A 16,258-nucleotide genomic window follows, 5' to 3' on the forward strand; every position below is an offset into this window, starting at 1 on the left:
GAATATCAGTGTTAAAGGAAGTGTTCAGAGAGTCAGTGCTAAAGATAGGGTTCAGAGTATCAGTGTCAAAGGAACGGTCCAGTGTGCCAGCGTAAAAGAAAGTGTGTGGAGTATCAGTGTTAAAAGAAGGGTTCAGAGAGTCAGTGCTAAAGATAGGGTGCAGAGTTCCAGTGTTAAAGGAAGGGTTCAGAGTGCCAGTGTTAAAGGAAGGGTTCAGTGTGCCAGTGTTAAACGAAGTGTTCAACGTGCCAGTGTGAGAGGAAGGATTCAGTGTGCCAGTCTAAAAGAAAGTGTGCAGAGTATCAGTGTCCAAGGAAGGGTTCAGAGTGTCAGTATTAAAGGAGGGCCCAGAGTTTGAGTGCTAAAGGAAGGGTTCAGAGTGCCAGTGTAAAAGAAGGGGTGCAGAGGATCAGTGTTAAAGGAAGGGTTCAGAGCTCCAGTGTTATAGGAAGGGTTCAGAGTGCCAGTGTTAAAGGAAGGATTCGGAGTGCCAGTGCAAAAGAAAGGGTGAAGAGTATCAGTGTTAAAGGAAGGGTGCAGAGTGCCAGTGTTAAAGGAAGGGTTCAGAGTGCCAGTGTAAAAGAAAGGTTTCAGCGTATCAGTGTCTAAGGAAGGGGTCAGAGTGTCAGTGTTAAAGGAAGGGTTCTAAGTGTCAGTGCGAAAGGAGGGTCCAGAGTGTGAGTGTTCAAGTCAGGGTTCAGAGTGCCAGTGCAAAAATATGGGTGCAGAATATCAGTGTTAAAGGAAGTGTTCAGAGAGTCAGTGCTAAAGATAGGGTTCAGAGTGACAGTGTAAAAGAAAGGGTGCAGAGTGTCAGTGTTAAAGGAGGGTCCAGAGTGTCAGTGTTAAAGTCAGGGTTCAGAGTGCCAGTGTAAAAATATGGGTGCAGAATATCAGTGTTAAAGGAAGTGTTCAGAGAGTCAGTGCTAAAGATAGGGTTCAGAGTATCAGTGTCAAAGGAACGGTCCAGTGTGCCAGCGTAAAAGAAAGTGTGTGGAGTATCAGTGTTAAAAGAAGGGTTCAGAGAGTCAGTGCTAAAGATAGGGTGCAGAGTTCCAGTGTTAAAGGAAGGGTTCAGAGTGCCAGTGTAAAAGAAAGGGTGCAGAGTATCAGTGTTAAAGGAAGGGGTCAGAGTGTCAGTGTTAAAGGAGGGTCCAGAGTGTCAGTGTTAAAGGAGGGTCCAGAGTGTCAGTGTTAAAGGAGGGTCCAGAGTGTCAGTGTTAAAGTCAGGGTTCAGAGTGCCAGTGTAAAAATATGGGTGCAGAATATCAGTGTTAAAGGAAGTGTTCAGAGAGTCAGTGCGAAAGATAGGGTTCAGAGTATCAGTGTTAAAGGAACGGTCCAGTGTGCCAGTATAAAAGAAGGGGTGCAGAGGATCAGTGTTGAAGAAAGGGTTCAGAGCTCCAGTGTTAGAGGAAGGGTTCAGAGTGCCAGTGTTAAAGGAAGGATTCAGAGTGCCAGTGTAAAAGAAAGGGTACAGAGTGCCAGTGTAAAAGAAAGGGTACCGGGTGCCAGTGTGAGCGGAAGGGTTCAGAGTGCCAGTGTAAAAGAAAGGGTACAGAGTGCCAGTGTTAAAGGAAGGGTTCAGAGTGCCAGTGTGAGAGGAAAGGTTCAGAGTGCCAGTGTAAAAGAAAGGGTACAGAGTGCCAGTGTTAAAGGAAGGGTTCAGAGTACCAGTGTGAGAGGAAGGGTTCAGTGTGCCAGTGGAAAAGAAAGGGTGCAGAGTATCAGTATTAAAGGAGGGTCCAGAGGGCCAGTGTAAAAGAAAGGGTACAGAGTGCCAGTGTTAAAGGAAGGGTTCAGAGTACCAGTGTGAGAGGAAGGGTTCAGTGTGCCAGTGTAAAAGAAAGGCTGCATAGTATCAGTATTAAAGGAGGGTCCAGAGGGCCAGTGTAAAAGAAAGGGTACAGAGTGCCAGTGTTAAAGGAAGGGTTCAGAGTGCCAGTGTGAGAGGAAAGGTTCAGAGTGCCAGTGTAAAAGAAAGGGTACAGAGTGCCAGTGTTAAAGGAAGGGTTCAGAGTACCCGTGTGAGAGGAAGGGTTCAGTGTGCCAGTGGAAAAGAAAGGGTGCAGAGTATCAGTGTTAAAGGAAGGGTTCAGAGTGCCAGTGTAAAAGAAAGGGTGCAGAGTTCCAGTGTCAAAGGAGGGTCCAGAGTGCCCGTGTAAAAGAAAGGATGCAGAGTGCCAGTGTTAAAGGAAGGTTCGGAGTGCCAGTGTAATAGAAAGGGTGCAGAGTGCCAGTGTTAAAGGAAGGGTTCGGAGTGCCAGTGTAAAGGAAAGGGAGCAGTGTTTCAGTGTTAAAGGAAGGGTTCAGAGTGCCAGTGTAAAAGAAAGGGTGCAGAGTATCAGTGTTGAAGGAAGGGTGCAGAGTGCCAGTGTTAAAGGAAGGGTTCAGAGTGCCTGTGTGAAAGGAAGGGTTCAGTGTGCCAGTGTTAAACGAAGTGTTCAAAGTGCCAGTGTGAGAGGAAGGGTTCAGAGTGCCAGTGTAATAGAAAGGGCAGACAGTGCCACTGTGAGCGGAAGGGTTCAGAGTGCCAGTGTAAACAAAATGGTGCAGACTATCAGTGTGAAAGGAAGGGCTCAGGTTTCCAGTGTTAAAGGAAGGGTTCAGAGCTCCAGTGTTTTAGGAAGGGTTCAGAGTGCCAGTGTTAAAGGAAGGGTGCAGAGTGCCAGTGTTAAAGGAAGGGTTCAGAGTGCCAGTGTTAAAGGAAGGGTGCAGAGTTTCAGTGTTAAAGGAAGGATTCAGAGTGCCAGTGTAAAAGAAAGGGAACAGATTATCTGTGTTTAAGGAAAGGTTCAGAGTGCCAGTGTAAAAGAAAGAGTGCAGATTATCTGTGTTAAACGAAAGGTTCAGAGTGCCAGTGTAAAAGAAAGGGTGCAGAGTGCCAGTGTGAGAGGAAAGGTTCAGAGTGCCAGTGTAAAAGTAAGGCTGCAGAGTACCAGTGTTAAAGGAAGGGTTCAGAGTGCCAGTGTAATAGAAAGTGTACACAGTCCCAGGGTGAGCGGAAGGGTTCAGAGTGCCAGTGTAAAAGCAAGGGTGCAGAGTTTCAGTGTTAAAGGAAGGGTTCAGAGTGCCAGTGTAAAAGAAAGGGTGCAGAGTTCCAGTGTTAAAGGAAGGGTTCAGAGTTCCAGTGTTAAGCAAAGTTTTCAAAGTGCCAGTGTGAGAGGAAGGCTTCAGAGTGCCAGTGTAATAGAAATGGTACACAGTGCCAGTGTGAGCGGCAGGTTCAGAGTGCCAGTGTAAAAGAAAGGGTGCAGAGTTTGAGTGTGAAAGGAAAGATTCAGAGTGCCAGTGTTAAAGAAGGAGTGCAGATTATCTGTGTTAAAGGAAAGGTTCAGAGTGCCAGTGTAAAAGAAAGGGTGCAGAGTGCCAGGGTGAGAGGAAAAGTTCAGAGGGCCAGTGTAAAAGAAAGGGTTCAGAGTACCAGTGTTAAAGGAAGGGTTCAGAGTATCAGTGTAATAGAAAGTGTACACAGTGCCAGTGTGACCGGAAAGATTCAGAGTGCCAGTGTAAAAGAAAGGGTGCAGATTATCTGTGTTTAAGGAAAGTTTCAGAGTGCCAGTGTTAAAGAAAGAGTGCAGATATCTGTGTTAAAGGAAAGGTTCAGAGTGTCAGTGTTAAAGAAGGAGTGCAGATTATCTGTGTTAAAGGAAAGGTTCAGAGTGCCAGTGTAAAAGAAAGGGTGCAGAGTGCCAGTGTGACCGGAAGGGTTCAGAGTGCCAGTGTAAAACAAAGGGTGCAGAGTTTCAGTGTTAAAGGAAGGGTTCAGAGTGCCAGTGTAAAAGAAAAGGTGTAGAGTATCAGTATTAAAGGAAGGGTTCAGAGTGCCAGTGTAAAAGAAAGGGTGTAGAGTATCAGTGTTAAAGGAAGGGTGCAGTGTGCCAGTGTAAAAGAAAGGGTTCAGAGTACCAGTATTAAAGGAAGGGTTCTCAGTGTCAGTGTTGAAGGAAGGGTTCAGGTTTCCAGTGTTAAAGGAAAGGTTCAGAGCTCCAGTGTTATAGGAAGGGTTCAGAGTGCCAGTGTTAAAGGAAGGGTTCAGAGTGCCAGTATAAAAGAAAGGGTGAAGAGTATCAGTGTTATAGGAAGGGTTCAGAGTGCCAGTGTTAAAGGAAGGGTTCAGAGTGCCAGTGAAAAAGAAAGGGAACAGATTATCTGTGTTTAAGGAAAGGTTCAGAGTGCCAGTGTAAAAGAAAGGGTGAAGAGTATCAGTGTTAAAGGAAGGGTTCAGATTGTCAGTATTAAAGGAAGGGTTCAGAGTGCCAGTGTAAAAGAAAGGGTGCAGAGTATCAGTGTTGAAGGAAGGGTGCAGAGTGCCAGTGTTAAAGGAAGGGTTCAGAGTGCCTGTGTGAAAGGAAGGGTTCAGTGTGCCAGTGTTAAATGAAGTGTTCAAAGTGCCAGTGTGAGAGGAAGGGTTCAGAGTGCCAGTGTAATAGAAAGGGTAGACAGTGCCACTGTGAGTGGAAGGGTTCAGAGTGCCAGTGTAATAGAAAGGGTGCAGAGTATCAGTGTGAAAGGAAGGGCTCAGGTTTCCAGTGTTAAAGGAAGGGTTCAGAGCGCCAGTGTTTTAGGAAGGGTTCAGAGTGCCAGTGTTAAAGGAAGGGTGCAGAGTGCCAGTGTTAAAGGAAGGGTTCAGAGTGCCAGTGTTAAAGGAAGGGTGCAGAGTTTCAGTGTTAAAGGAAGGGTTCAGAGTGCCAGTGTAAAAGAAAGGGAACAAATTATCTGTGTTTAAGGAAAGGTTCAGAGTGCCAGTGTAAAAGAAAGAGTGCAGATTATCTGTGTTAAACGAAAGGTTCAGAGTGCCAGTGTAAAAGAAAGGGTGCAGAGTGCCAGTGTGAGAGGAAAGGTTCAGAGTGCCAGTGTAAAAGTAAGGCTGCAGAGTACCAGTGTTAAAGGAAGGGTTCAGAGTGCCAGTGTAATAGAAAGGGTACACAGTCCCAGTGTGAGCGGAAGGGTTCAGAGTGCCAGTGTAAAAGCAAGGGTGCAGAGTTTCAGTGTTAAAGGAAGGGTTCCGAGTGCCAGTGTAAAAGAAAGGGTGCAGAGTTCCAGTGTTAAAGGAAGGGTTCAGAGTTCCAGTGTTAAGCAAAGTTTTCAAAGTGCCAGTGTGAGAGGAAGGCTTCAGAGTGCCAGTGTAATAGAAATGGTACACAGTGCCAGTGTGAGCGGCAGGTTCAGAGTGCCAGTGTAAAAGAAAGGGTGCAGACTATCTGTGTTAAAGGAAAGGTTCAGAGTGCCAGTGTTAAAGAAAGAGTGCAGATTATCTGTGTTAAAGGAAAGGTTCAGAGTGCCAGTGTTAAAGAAGGAGTGCAGATTATCTGTGTTAAAGGAAAGGTTCAGAGTGCCAGTGTAAAAGAAAGGGTGCAGAGTGCCAGTGTGAGAGGAAAAGTTCAGAGGGCCAGTGTAAAAGAAAGGGTTCAGAGTACCAGTGTTAAAGGAAGGGTTCAGAGTATCAGTGTAATAGAAAGTGTACACAGTGCCAGTGTGACCGGAAGGGTTCAGAGTGCCAGTGTAAAAGAAAGGGTGCAGAGTTTCAGTGTTAAAGGAAGGGTTCAGAGTGCCAGTGTAAGAGAAAGGGTGCAGATTATCGATGTTCAAGTAAAGGTTCAGAGTGCCAGTGTCAAAGAAAGGGTGTAGAGTATCAGTGTTAAAGGCAGGGTGCAGTGTATCCGTATTAAAGGAGGGTCCATGTTTGAGTGCTAAAGGAAGGGTTCAGTGAGCCAGTGTAAAAGAAAGGGTTCAGAGTATCAGTATTAAAGGAAGGGTTCAGAGTGCCAGTGTAAAAGAAAGGGTGTAGAGTATCAGTGTTAAAGGAAGGGTGCAGTGTGCCAGTGTAAAAGAAAGGGTTCAGAGTACCAGTATTAAAGGAAGGGTTCTCAGTGTCAGTGTTGAAGGAAGGGTTCAGGTTTCCAGTGTTAAAGGAAAGGTTCAGAGCTCCAGTGTTATAGGAAGGGTTCAGAGTGCCAGTGTTAAACGAAGTGTTCAAAGTGCCAGTGTGAGAGGAAGGGTTCAGAGTGCCAGTGTAATAGAAAGGGCAGACAGTGCCACTGTGAGCGGAAGGGTTCAGAGTGCCAGTGTAAACAAAATGGTGCAGACTATCAGTGTGAAAGGAAGGGCTCAGGTTTCCAGTGTTAAAGGAAGGGTTCAGAGCTCCAGTGTTTTAGGAAGGGTTCAGAGTGCCAGTGTTAAAGGAAGGGTGCAGAGTGCCAGTGTTAAAGGAAGGGTTCAGAGTGCCAGTGTTAAAGGAAGGGTGCAGAGTTTCAGTGTTAAAGGAAGGATTCAGAGTGCCAGTGTAAAAGAAAGGGAACAGATTATCTGTGTTTAAGGAAAGGTTCAGAGTGCCAGTGTAAAAGAAAGAGTGCAGATTATCTGTGTTAAACGAAAGGTTCAGAGTGCCAGTGTAAAAGAAAGGGTGCAGAGTGCCAGTGTGAGAGGAAAGGTTCAGAGTGCCAGTGTAAAAGTAAGGCTGCAGAGTACCAGTGTTAAAGGAAGGGTTCAGAGTGCCAGTGTAATAGAAAGTGTACACAGTCCCAGGGTGAGCGGAAGGGTTCAGAGTGCCAGTGTAAAAGCAAGGGTGCAGAGTTTCAGTGTTAAAGGAAGGGTTCAGAGTGCCAGTGTAAAAGAAAGGGTGCAGAGTTCCAGTGTTAAAGGAAGGGTTCAGAGTTCCAGTGTTAAGCAAAGTTTTCAAAGTGCCAGTGTGAGAGGAAGGCTTCAGAGTGCCAGTGTAATAGAAATGGTACACAGTGCCAGTGTGAGCGGCAGGTTCAGAGTGCCAGTGTAAAAGAAAGGGTGCAGAGTTTGAGTGTGAAAGGAAAGATTCAGAGTGCCAGTGTTAAAGAAGGAGTGCAGATTATCTGTGTTAAAGGAAAGGTTCAGAGTGCCAGTGTAAAAGAAAGGGTGCAGAGTGCCAGGGTGAGAGGAAAAGTTCAGAGGGCCAGTGTAAAAGAAAGGGTTCAGAGTACCAGTGTTAAAGGAAGGGTTCAGAGCATCAGTGTAATAGAAAGTGTACACAGTGCCAGTGTGACCGGAAAGATTCAGAGTGCCAGTGTAAAAGAAAGGGTGCAGATTATCTGTGTTTAAGGAAAGTTTCAGAGCGCCAGTGTTAAAGAAAGAGTGCAGATTATCTGTGTTAAAGGAAAGGTTCAGAGTGTCAGTGTTAAAGAAGGAGTGCAGATTATCTGTGTTAAAGGAAAGGTTCAGAGTGCCAGTGTAAAAGAAAGGGTGCAGAGTGCCAGTGTGACCGGAAGGGTTCAGAGTGCCAGTGTAAAACAAAGGGTGCAGAGTTTCAGTGTTAAAGGAAGGGTTCAGAGTGCCAGTGTAAAAGAAAAGGTGTAGAGTATCAGTATTAAAGGAAGGGTTCAGAGTGCCAGTGTAAAAGAAAGGGTGTAGAGTATCAGTGTTAAAGGAAGGGTGCAGTGTGCCAGTGTAAAAGAAAGGGTTCAGAGTACCAGTATTAAAGGAAGTGTTCTCAGTGTCAGTGTTGAAGGAAGGGTTCAGGTTTCCAGTGTTAAAGGAAAGGTTCAGAGCTCCAGTGTTATAGGAAGGGTTCAGAGTGCCAGTGTTAAAGGAAGGGTTCAGAGTGCCAGTATAAAAGAAAGGGTGAAGAGTATCAGTGTTATAGGAAGGGTTCAGACTGCCAGTGTTAAAGGAAGGGTTCAGAGTGCCAGTGAAAAAGAAAGGGAACAGATTATCTGTGTTTAAGGAAAGGTTCAGAGTGCCAGTGTAAAAGAAAGGGTGAAGAGTATCAGTGTTAAAGGAAGGGTTCAGATTGTCAGTATTAAAGGAAGGGTTCAGAGTGCCAGTGTAAAAGAAAGGGTGCAGAGTATCAGTGTTGAAGGAAGGGTGCAGAGTGCCAGTGTTAAAGGAAGGGTTCAGAGTGCCTGTGTGAAAGGAAGGGTTCAGTGTGCCAGTGTTAAATGAAGTGTTCAAAGTGCCAGTGTGAGAGGAAGGGTTCAGAGTGCCAGTGTAATAGAAAGGGTAGACAGTGCCACTGTGAGTGGAAGGGTTCAGAGTGCCAGTGTAATAGAAAGGGTGCAGAGTATCAGTGTGAAAGGAAGGGCTCAGGTTTCCAGTGTTAAAGGAAGGGTTCAGAGCTCCAGTGTTTTAGGAAGGGTTCAGAGTGCCAGTGTTAAAGGAAGGGTGCAGAGTGCCAGTGTTAAAGGAAGGGTTCAGAGTGCCAGTGTTAAAGGAAGGGTGCAGAGTTTCAGTGTTAAAGGAAGGGTTCAGAGTGCCAGTGTAAAAGAAAGGGAACAAATTATCTGTGTTTAAGGAAAGGTTCAGAGTGCCAGTGTAAAAGAAAGAGTGCAGATTATCTGTGTTAAACGAAAGGTTCAGAGTGCCAGTGTAAAAGAAAGGGTGCAGAGTGCCAGTGTGAGAGGAAAGGTTCAGAGTGCCAGTGTAAAAGTAAGGCTGCAGAGTACCAGTGTTAAAGGAAGGGTTCAGAGTGCCAGTGTAATAGAAAGGGTACACAGTCCCAGTGTGAGCGGAAGGGTTCAGAGTGCCAGTGTAAAAGCAAGGGTGCAGAGTTTCAGTGTTAAAGGAAGGCTTCCGAGTGCCAGTGTAAAAGAAAGGGTGCAGAGTTCCAGTGTTAAAGGAAGGGTTCAGAGTTCCAGTGTTAAGCAAAGTTTTCAAAGTGCCAGTGTGAGAGGAAGGCTTCAGAGTGCCAGTGTAATAGAAATGGTACACAGTGCCAGTGTGAGCGGCAGGTTCAGAGTGCCAGTGTAAAAGAAAGGGTGCATACTATCTGTGTTAAAGGAAAGGTTCAGAGTGCCAGTGTTAAAGAAAGAGTGCAGATTATCTGTGTTAAAGGAAAGGTTCAGAGTGCCAGTGTTAAAGAAGGAGTGCAGATTATCTGTGTTAAAGGAAAGGTTCAGAGTGCCAGTGTAAAAGAAAGGGTGCAGAGTGCCAGTGTGAGAGGAAAAGTTCAGAGGGCCAGTGTAAAAGAAAGGGTTCAGAGTACCAGTGTTAAAGGAAGGGTTCAGAGCATCAGTGTAATAGAAAGTGTACACAGTGCCAGTGTGACCGGAAGGGTTCAGAGTGCCAGTGTAAAAGAAAGGGTGCAGAGTTTCAGTGTTAAAGGAAGGGTTCAGAGTGCCAGTGTAAGAGAAAGGGTGCAGATTATCGATGTTCAAGTAAAGGTTCAGAGTGCCAGTGTCAAAGAAAGGGTGTAGAGTATCAGTGTTAAAGGCAGGGTGCAGTGTATCCGTATTAAAGGAGGGTCCATGTTTGAGTGCTAAAGGAAGGGTTCAGTGAGCCAGTGTAAAAGAAAGGGTTCAGAGTATCAGTATTAAAGGAAGGGTTCAGAGTGCCAGTGTAAAAGAAAGGGTGTAGAGTATCAGTGTTAAAGGAAGGGTGCAGTGTGCCAGTGTAAAAGAAAGGGTTCAGAGTACCAGTATTAAAGGAAGGGTTCTCAGTGTCAGTGTTGAAGGAAGGGTTCAGGTTTCCAGTGTTAAAGGAAAGGTTCAGAGCTCCAGTGTTATAGGAAGGGTTCAGAGTGCCAGTGTTAAAGGAAGGGTTCAGAGTGCAAGTAAAAAAGAAAGGGTGAAGAGTATCAGTGTTATAGGAAGGGTTCAGAGTGCCAGTGTGAAAGGAAGGGTTCAGAGTGCCAGTGAAAAAGAAAGGGAACAGATTATCTGTGTTTAAGGAAAGGTTCAGAGTGCCAGTGTAAAAGAAAGAGTGCAGATTATCTGTGTTAAACGAAAGGTTCAGAGTGCCAGTGTAAAAGAAAGGGTGAAGAGTATCAGTGTTAAAGGAAGGGTTCAGATTGTCAGTATTAAAGGAAGGGTTCAGAGTGCCAGTGTAAAAGAAAGGGTGCAGAGTATCAGTGTTGAAGGAAGGGTGCAGAGTGCCAGTGTTAAAGGAAGGGTTCAGAGTGCCAGTGTGAAAGGAAGGGTTCAGTGTGCCAGTGTTAAATGAAGTGTTCAAAGTGCCAGTGTGAGAGGAAGGGTTCAGAGTGCCAGTGTAATAGAAAGAGTAGACAGTGCCACTGTGAGTGGAAGGGTTCAGAGTGCCAGTGTAATAGAAAGGGTGCAGAGTATCAGTGTGAAAGGAAGGGCTCAGGTTTCCAGTGTTAAAGGAAGGGTTCAGAGCTCCAGTGTTTTAGGAAGGGTTCAGAGTGCCAGTGTTAAAGGAAGGGTGCAGAGTGCCAGTGTTAAAGGAAGGGTTCAGAGTCCCAGTGTTAAAGGAAGGGTGCAGAGTTTCAGTGTTAAAGGAAGGGTTCAGAGTGCCAGTGTCAAAGAAAGGGAACAAATTATCTGTGTTTAAGGAAAGGTTCAGAGTGCCAGTGTAAAAGAAAGAGTGCAGATTATCTGTGTTAAACGAAAGGTTCAGAGTGCCAGTGTAAAAGAAAGGGTGCAGAGTGCCAGTGTGAGAGGAAAGGTTCAGAGTGCCAGTGTAAAAGTAAGGCTGCAGAGTACCAGTGTTAAAGGAAGGGTTCAGAGTGCCAGTGTAATAGAAAGGGTACACAGTCCCAGTGTGAGCGGAAGGGTTCAGAGTGCCAGTGTAAAAGCAAGGGTGCAGAGTTTCAGTGTTAAAGGAAGGGTTCAGAGTGCCAGTGTAAAAGAAAGGGTGCAGAGTTTCAGTGTGAAAGGAAGGATTCAGAGTGCCAGTGTACAATAAAGGGTGCAGACTATCTGTGTTTAAGGAAAGGTTCAGAGTGCCAGTGTTAAAGAAAGAGTGCAGATTATCTGTGTTAAAGGAAAGGTTCAGAGTGCCAGTGTTAAAGAAGGAGTGCAGATTATCTGTGTTAAAGGAAAGGTTCAGAGTGCCAGTGTAAAAGAAAGGGTGCAGAGTGCCAGTGTGAGAGGAAAAGTTCAGAGGGCCAGTGTAAAAGAAAGGGTTCAGAGTACCAGTGTTAAAGGAAGGGTTCAGCGTATCAGTGTAATAGAAAGTGTACACAGTGCCAGTGTGACCGGAAGGGTTCAGAGTGCCAGTGTAAAAGAAAGGGTGCAGAGTTTCAGTGTTAAAGGAAGGGATCAGAGTGCCAGTGTAAGAGAAAGGGTGCAGATTATCGATGTTAAAGTAAAGGTTCAGAGTGCCAGTGTAAAAGAAAGGGTGTAGAGTATCAGTGTTAAAGGCAGGGTGCAGTGTATCCGTATTAAAGGAGGGTCCATGTTTGAGTGCTAAAGGAAGGGTTCAGTGTGCCAGTGTAAAAGAAAGGGTTCAGAGTATCAGTATTAAAGGAAGGGTTCAGAGTGCCAGTGTAAAAGAAAGGGTGTAGAGTATCAGTGTTAAAGGAAGGGTGCAGTGTGCCAGTGTTAAAGAAAGGGTTCAGGGTATCAGTATTAAAGGAAGCGTTCTCAGTGTCAGTGTTGAAGGAAGGGTTCAGGTTTCCAGTGTTAAAGGAAAGGTTCAGAGCTCCAGTGTTATAGGAAGGGTTCAGAGTGCCAGTGTTAAAGGAAGGGTTCAGAGTGCCAGTGTAAAAGAAAGGGTGAAGAGTATCAGTGTTATAGGAAGGGTTCAGAGTGCCAGTGTTAAAGTAAGGGTTCAGAGTGCCAGTGAAAAAGAAAGGGAACAGATTATCTGTGTTTAAGGAAAGGTTCAGAGTGCCAGTGTAAAAGAAAGAGTGCAGATTATCTGTGTTAAACGAAAGGTTCAGAGTGCCAGTGTAAAAGAAAGGGTGAAGAGTATCAGTGTTAAAGGAAGGGTTCAGATTGTCAGTATTAAAGGAGGGTCCAGAGTGCCAGTGTTAAAGGAGGGTCCAGAGTGCCAGTGTAAAAGAAAGGGTGCAGAGTTCCAGTGTTAAAGGAAGGGTTCAGAGTGCCAGTGTAAAAGAAAGGATTCAGAGTATCAGTGTCAAAGGAAGGCTTCAGAGTATCAGTGTCAAAGGAAGGGTTCAGAGTGCCAGTGCAATAGAAAGGGTCCAGAGTGCCAGTGTGGGCGTGAGGGTACAGAGTGCCAGTGTAAAAGAAAGGGTTCAGAGTATCAGTGTTAAAGGAAGTGTTCAGGTTTCCAGTGTTGAAGAAAGGGTTCAGTACTCCAGTGTTATAGGAAGGGTTCAGAGTGCCAGTGTTAAAGGAAGGGTTCAGAGTGCCAGTGTAAAAGAAAGGGTGAAGAGTATCAGTGTTCAAAGAAGGGTTCAGAGTGCCAGTGTTAAAGGAAGGGTTCAGAGTGCCAGTGTAAACGAAAGGGTGCAGAGTATCAGTGTGAAAGGAAGGGCTCAGGTTTCCAGTGTTAAAGGAAGGGTTCAGAGCTCCAGTGTTTTAGGAAGGGTTCAGAGTGCCATTGTTAAAGGAAGGGTGCAGAGTATCAGTGTTAAAGGAAGGATTCAGAGTGCCAGTGTAAAAGAAAGGGAACAAATTATCTGTGTTGAAGGAAAGGTTCAGAGTGCCAGTGTAAAAGAAAGAGTGCAGATTTTCTGTGTTAAACGAAAGGTTCAGAGTGCCAGTGTAAAAGAAAGGGTGCAGAGTGCCAGTGAGAGAGGAAAGGTTCAGAGTGCCAGTGTAAAAGTAAGGCTGCAGAGTACCAGTGTTAAAGGAAGGGATCAGAGTGCCAGTGTAATAGAAAGGGTACACAGTCCCAGTGTGAGCAGAAGGGTTCAGAGTGCCAGTGTAAAAGGAAGGGTGCAGAGTTTCAGTGTTAAAGGAAGGGTTCAGAGTGCCAGTGTAAAAGAAAGGGTGCAGAGTTCCAGTGTTAAAGGAAGGGTGCAGAGTGCCAGTGTTAAAGGAAGGGTTCAGAGTGCCAGTGTTAAAGGAAGGGTGCAGAGTGCCAGTGTTAAAGGAAGGGTTCAGAGTGCCAGTGCAAAAGAAAGGATGCAGAGTTTCAGTGTTAAAGGAAGGGTTCAGAGTGCCAGTGTAAGAGAAAGGGTGCAGACTATCTGTGTTTAAGGAAAGGTTCAGCGTGCCAGTGTAAAAGAAAGGGTGCAGAGTTCCAGTGTTAAAGGACGGGTTCAGAGTGCCAGTGTAAAAGAAAGGCTTCAGAGTATCAGTGTCAAAGGAAGGGTTCAGAGTGCCAGTGTAATAGAAAGGGTCCAGAGTGCCAGTGTGGGCGTGATGGTACAGAGTGCCAGTGCAAAAGAAAGGGTTCAGAGTGCCAGTATAAAAGAAAGGGTGAAGAGTATCAGTGTTAAAGGAAGGGTTCTGATTGTCAGTATTAAAGGAGGGTACAGAGTGCCAGTGTTAAAGGAGGGTCCAGAGTGCCAGTGTAAAAGAAAGGGTGCAGAGTTCCAGTGTTAAAGGTAGGGTTCAGAGTGCCAGTGTAAAAGAAAGGATTCAGAGTATCAGTGTCAAAGGAAGGGTTCAGAGTTCCAGTGTAAAAGGAAGGGTTCAGAGTGCCAGTGTAAAAGAAAGGGTTCAGAGAATCAGTGTTAAAGGAAGGGTTCAGGTTTCCAGTGTTAAAGGAAGGGTTCAGAGCTCCAGTGTTATAGGAAGGGTTCAGAGTGCCAGTGTTAAAGGAAGGGTTCAGAGTGCCAGTGTAAAAGAAAGGGTGAAGACTATCAGTGTTAAAGGAAGGGTTCAGAGTGCCAGTGTAAAAGAAAGGATGCAGAGTTTCAGTGTTAAAGGAAGGGTTCAGAGTGTTAGTGTAAGAGAAAGGGTGCAGATTATCTATGTTAAAGGAAAGGTTCAGCGTGCCAGTGTAAAAGAAAGGGTGCAGAGTTCCAGTGTTAAAGGAAGGGTTCAGAGTGCCAGTGTAAAAGAAAGGATTCAGAGTATCAGTGTCAAAGGAAGGGTTCAGAGTGCCAGTGTAAATGAAAGGGTCCAGAGTGCCAGTGTGGGCGTGAGGGTACAGAGTGCCAGTGCAAAAGAAAGGGTGCAGAGTTTCAGTGTTAAAGGAAGGGTTCAGAGTGCCAGTGTAAAAGAAAGGGTGCAGATTATATGTGTTAAAGGAAGTGTTCAGAGTGCCAGTGTTAAAGGAAGGGTTCAGAGTGCCAGTGTAAAAGAAAGGGTGAAGAGTATCAGTGTTAAAGGAAGGGTTCAGATTGTCAGTATTAAAGGAGGGTCCAGAGTGCCAGTGTTAAAGGAGGGTCCAGAGTGCCAGTGTAAAAGAAAGGGTGCAGAGTTCCAGTGTTAAAGGTAGGGTTCAGAGTGCCAGTGTAAAAGAAAGGATTCAGAGTATCAGTGTCAAAGGAAGGGTTCAGAGTTCCAGTGTAAAAGGAAGGGTTCAGAGTGCCAGTGTAAAAGAAAGGGTTCAGAGTATCAGTGTTAAAGGAAGGGTTCAGGTTTCCAGTGTTAAAGGAAGGGTTCAGAGCTCCAGTGTTATAGGAAGGGTTCAGAGTGCCAGTGTTAAAGGAAGGGTTCAGAGTGCCAGTGTAAAAGAAAGGGTGAAGAGTATCAGTGTTAAAGGAAGGGTTCAGAGTGCCAGTGTAAAAGAAAGGGTGCAGATTATATGTGTTAAAGGAAGTGTTCAGAGTGCCAGTGTTAAAGGAAGGGTGCAGAGTGCCAGTGTTAAAGGAAGGGTTCAGAGTGCCAGTGCAAAAGAAAGGATGCAGAGTTTCAGTGTTAAAGGAAGGGTTCAGAGTGCCAGTGTAAGAGAAAGGGTGCAGACTATCTGTGTTTAAGGAAAGGTTCAGCGTGCCAGTGTAAAAGAAAGGGTGCAGAGTTCCAGTGTTAAAGGACGGGTTCAGAGTGCCAGTGTAAAAGAAAGGCTTCAGAGTATCAGTGTCAAAGGAAGGGTTCAGAGTGCCAGTGTAATAGAAAGGGTCCAGAGTGCCAGTGTGGGCGTGATGGTACAGAGTGCCAGTGCAAAAGAAAGGGTTCAGAGTGCCAGTATAAAAGAAAGGGTGAAGAGTATCAGTGTTAAAGGAAGGGTTCTGATTGTCAGTATTAAAGGAGGGTCCAGAGTGCCAGTGTTAAAGGAGGGTCCAGAGTGCCAGTGTAAAAGAAAGGGTGCAGAGTTCCAGTGTTAAAGGTAGGGTTCAGAGTGCCAGTGTAAAAGAAAGGATTCAGAGTATCAGTGTCAAAGGAAGGGTTCAGAGTTCCAGTGTAAAAGGAAGGGTTCAGAGTGCCAGTGTAAAAGAAAGGGTTCAGAGAATCAGTGTTAAAGGAAGGGTTCAGGTTTCCAGTGTTAAAGGAAGGGTTCAGAGCTCCAGTGTTATAGGAAGGGTTCAGAGTGCCAGTGTTAAAGGAAGGGTTCAGAGTGCCAGTGTAAAAGAAAGGGTGAAGACTATCAGTGTTAAAGGAAGGGTTCAGAGTGCCAGTGTAAAAGAAAGGATGCAGAGTTTCAGTGTTAAAGGAAGGGTTCAGAGTGTTAGTGTAAGAGAAAGGGTGCAGATTATCTATGTTAAAGGAAAGGTTCAGCGTGCCAGTGTAAAAGAAAGGGTGCAGAGTTCCAGTGTTAAAGGAAGGGTTCAGAGTGCCAGTGTAAAAGAAAGGATTCAGAGTATCAGTGTCAAAGGAAGGGTTCAGAGTGCCAGTGTAAATGAAAGGGTCCAGAGTGCCAGTGTGGGCGTGAGGGTACAGAGTGCCAGTGCAAAAGAAAGGGTGCAGAGTTTCAGTGTTAAAGGAAGGGTTCAGAGTGCCAGTGTAAAAGAAAGGGTGCAGATTATATGTGTTAAAGGAAGTGTTCAGAGTGCCAGTGTTAAAGGAAGGGTTCAGAGTGCCAGTGTAAAAGAAAGGGTGAAGAGTATCAGTGTTAAAGGAAGGGTTCAGATTGTCAGTATTAAAGGAGGGTCCAGAGTGCCAGTGTTAAAGGAGGGTCCAGAGTGCCAGTGTAAAAGAAAGGGTGCAGAGTTCCAGTGTTAAAGGTAGGGTTCAGAGTGCCAGTGTAAAAGAAAGGATTCAGAGTATCAGTGTCAAAGGAAGGGTTCAGAGTTCCAGTGTAAAAGGAAGGGTTCAGAGTGCCAGTGTAAAAGAAAGGGTTCAGAGTATCAGTGTTAAAGGAAGGGTTCAGGTTTCCAGTGTTAAAGGAAGGGTTCAGAGCTCCAGTGTTATAGGAAGGGTTCAGAGTGCCAGTGTTAAAGGAAGGGTTCAGAGTGCCAGTGTAAAAGAAAGGGTGAAGAGTATCAGTGTTAAAGGAAGGGTTCAGAGTGCCAGTGTAAAAGAAAGGGTGCAGATTATATGTGTTAAAGGAAGTGTTCAGAGTGCCAGTGTTAAAGGAAGGGTTCAGAGTGCCAGTGTAAAAGAAAGGGTGAAGAGTATCAGTGTTAAAGGAAGGGTTCAGATTGTCAGTATTAAAGGAGGGTCCAGAGTGCCAGTGTTAAAGGAGGGTCCAGAGTGCCAGTGTAAAAGAAAGGGTGCAGAGTTCCAGTGTTAAAGGTTGGGTTCAGAGTGCCAGTGTAAAAGAAAGGATTCAGAGTATCAGTGTCAAAGGAAGGGTTCAGAGTTCCAGT

Source organism: Heterodontus francisci, chromosome 9 (assembly GCF_036365525.1).
Source record: "Heterodontus francisci isolate sHetFra1 chromosome 9, sHetFra1.hap1, whole genome shotgun sequence".
In the NCBI taxonomy this organism is placed as follows: Eukaryota; Metazoa; Chordata; class Chondrichthyes; order Heterodontiformes; family Heterodontidae; genus Heterodontus; species Heterodontus francisci.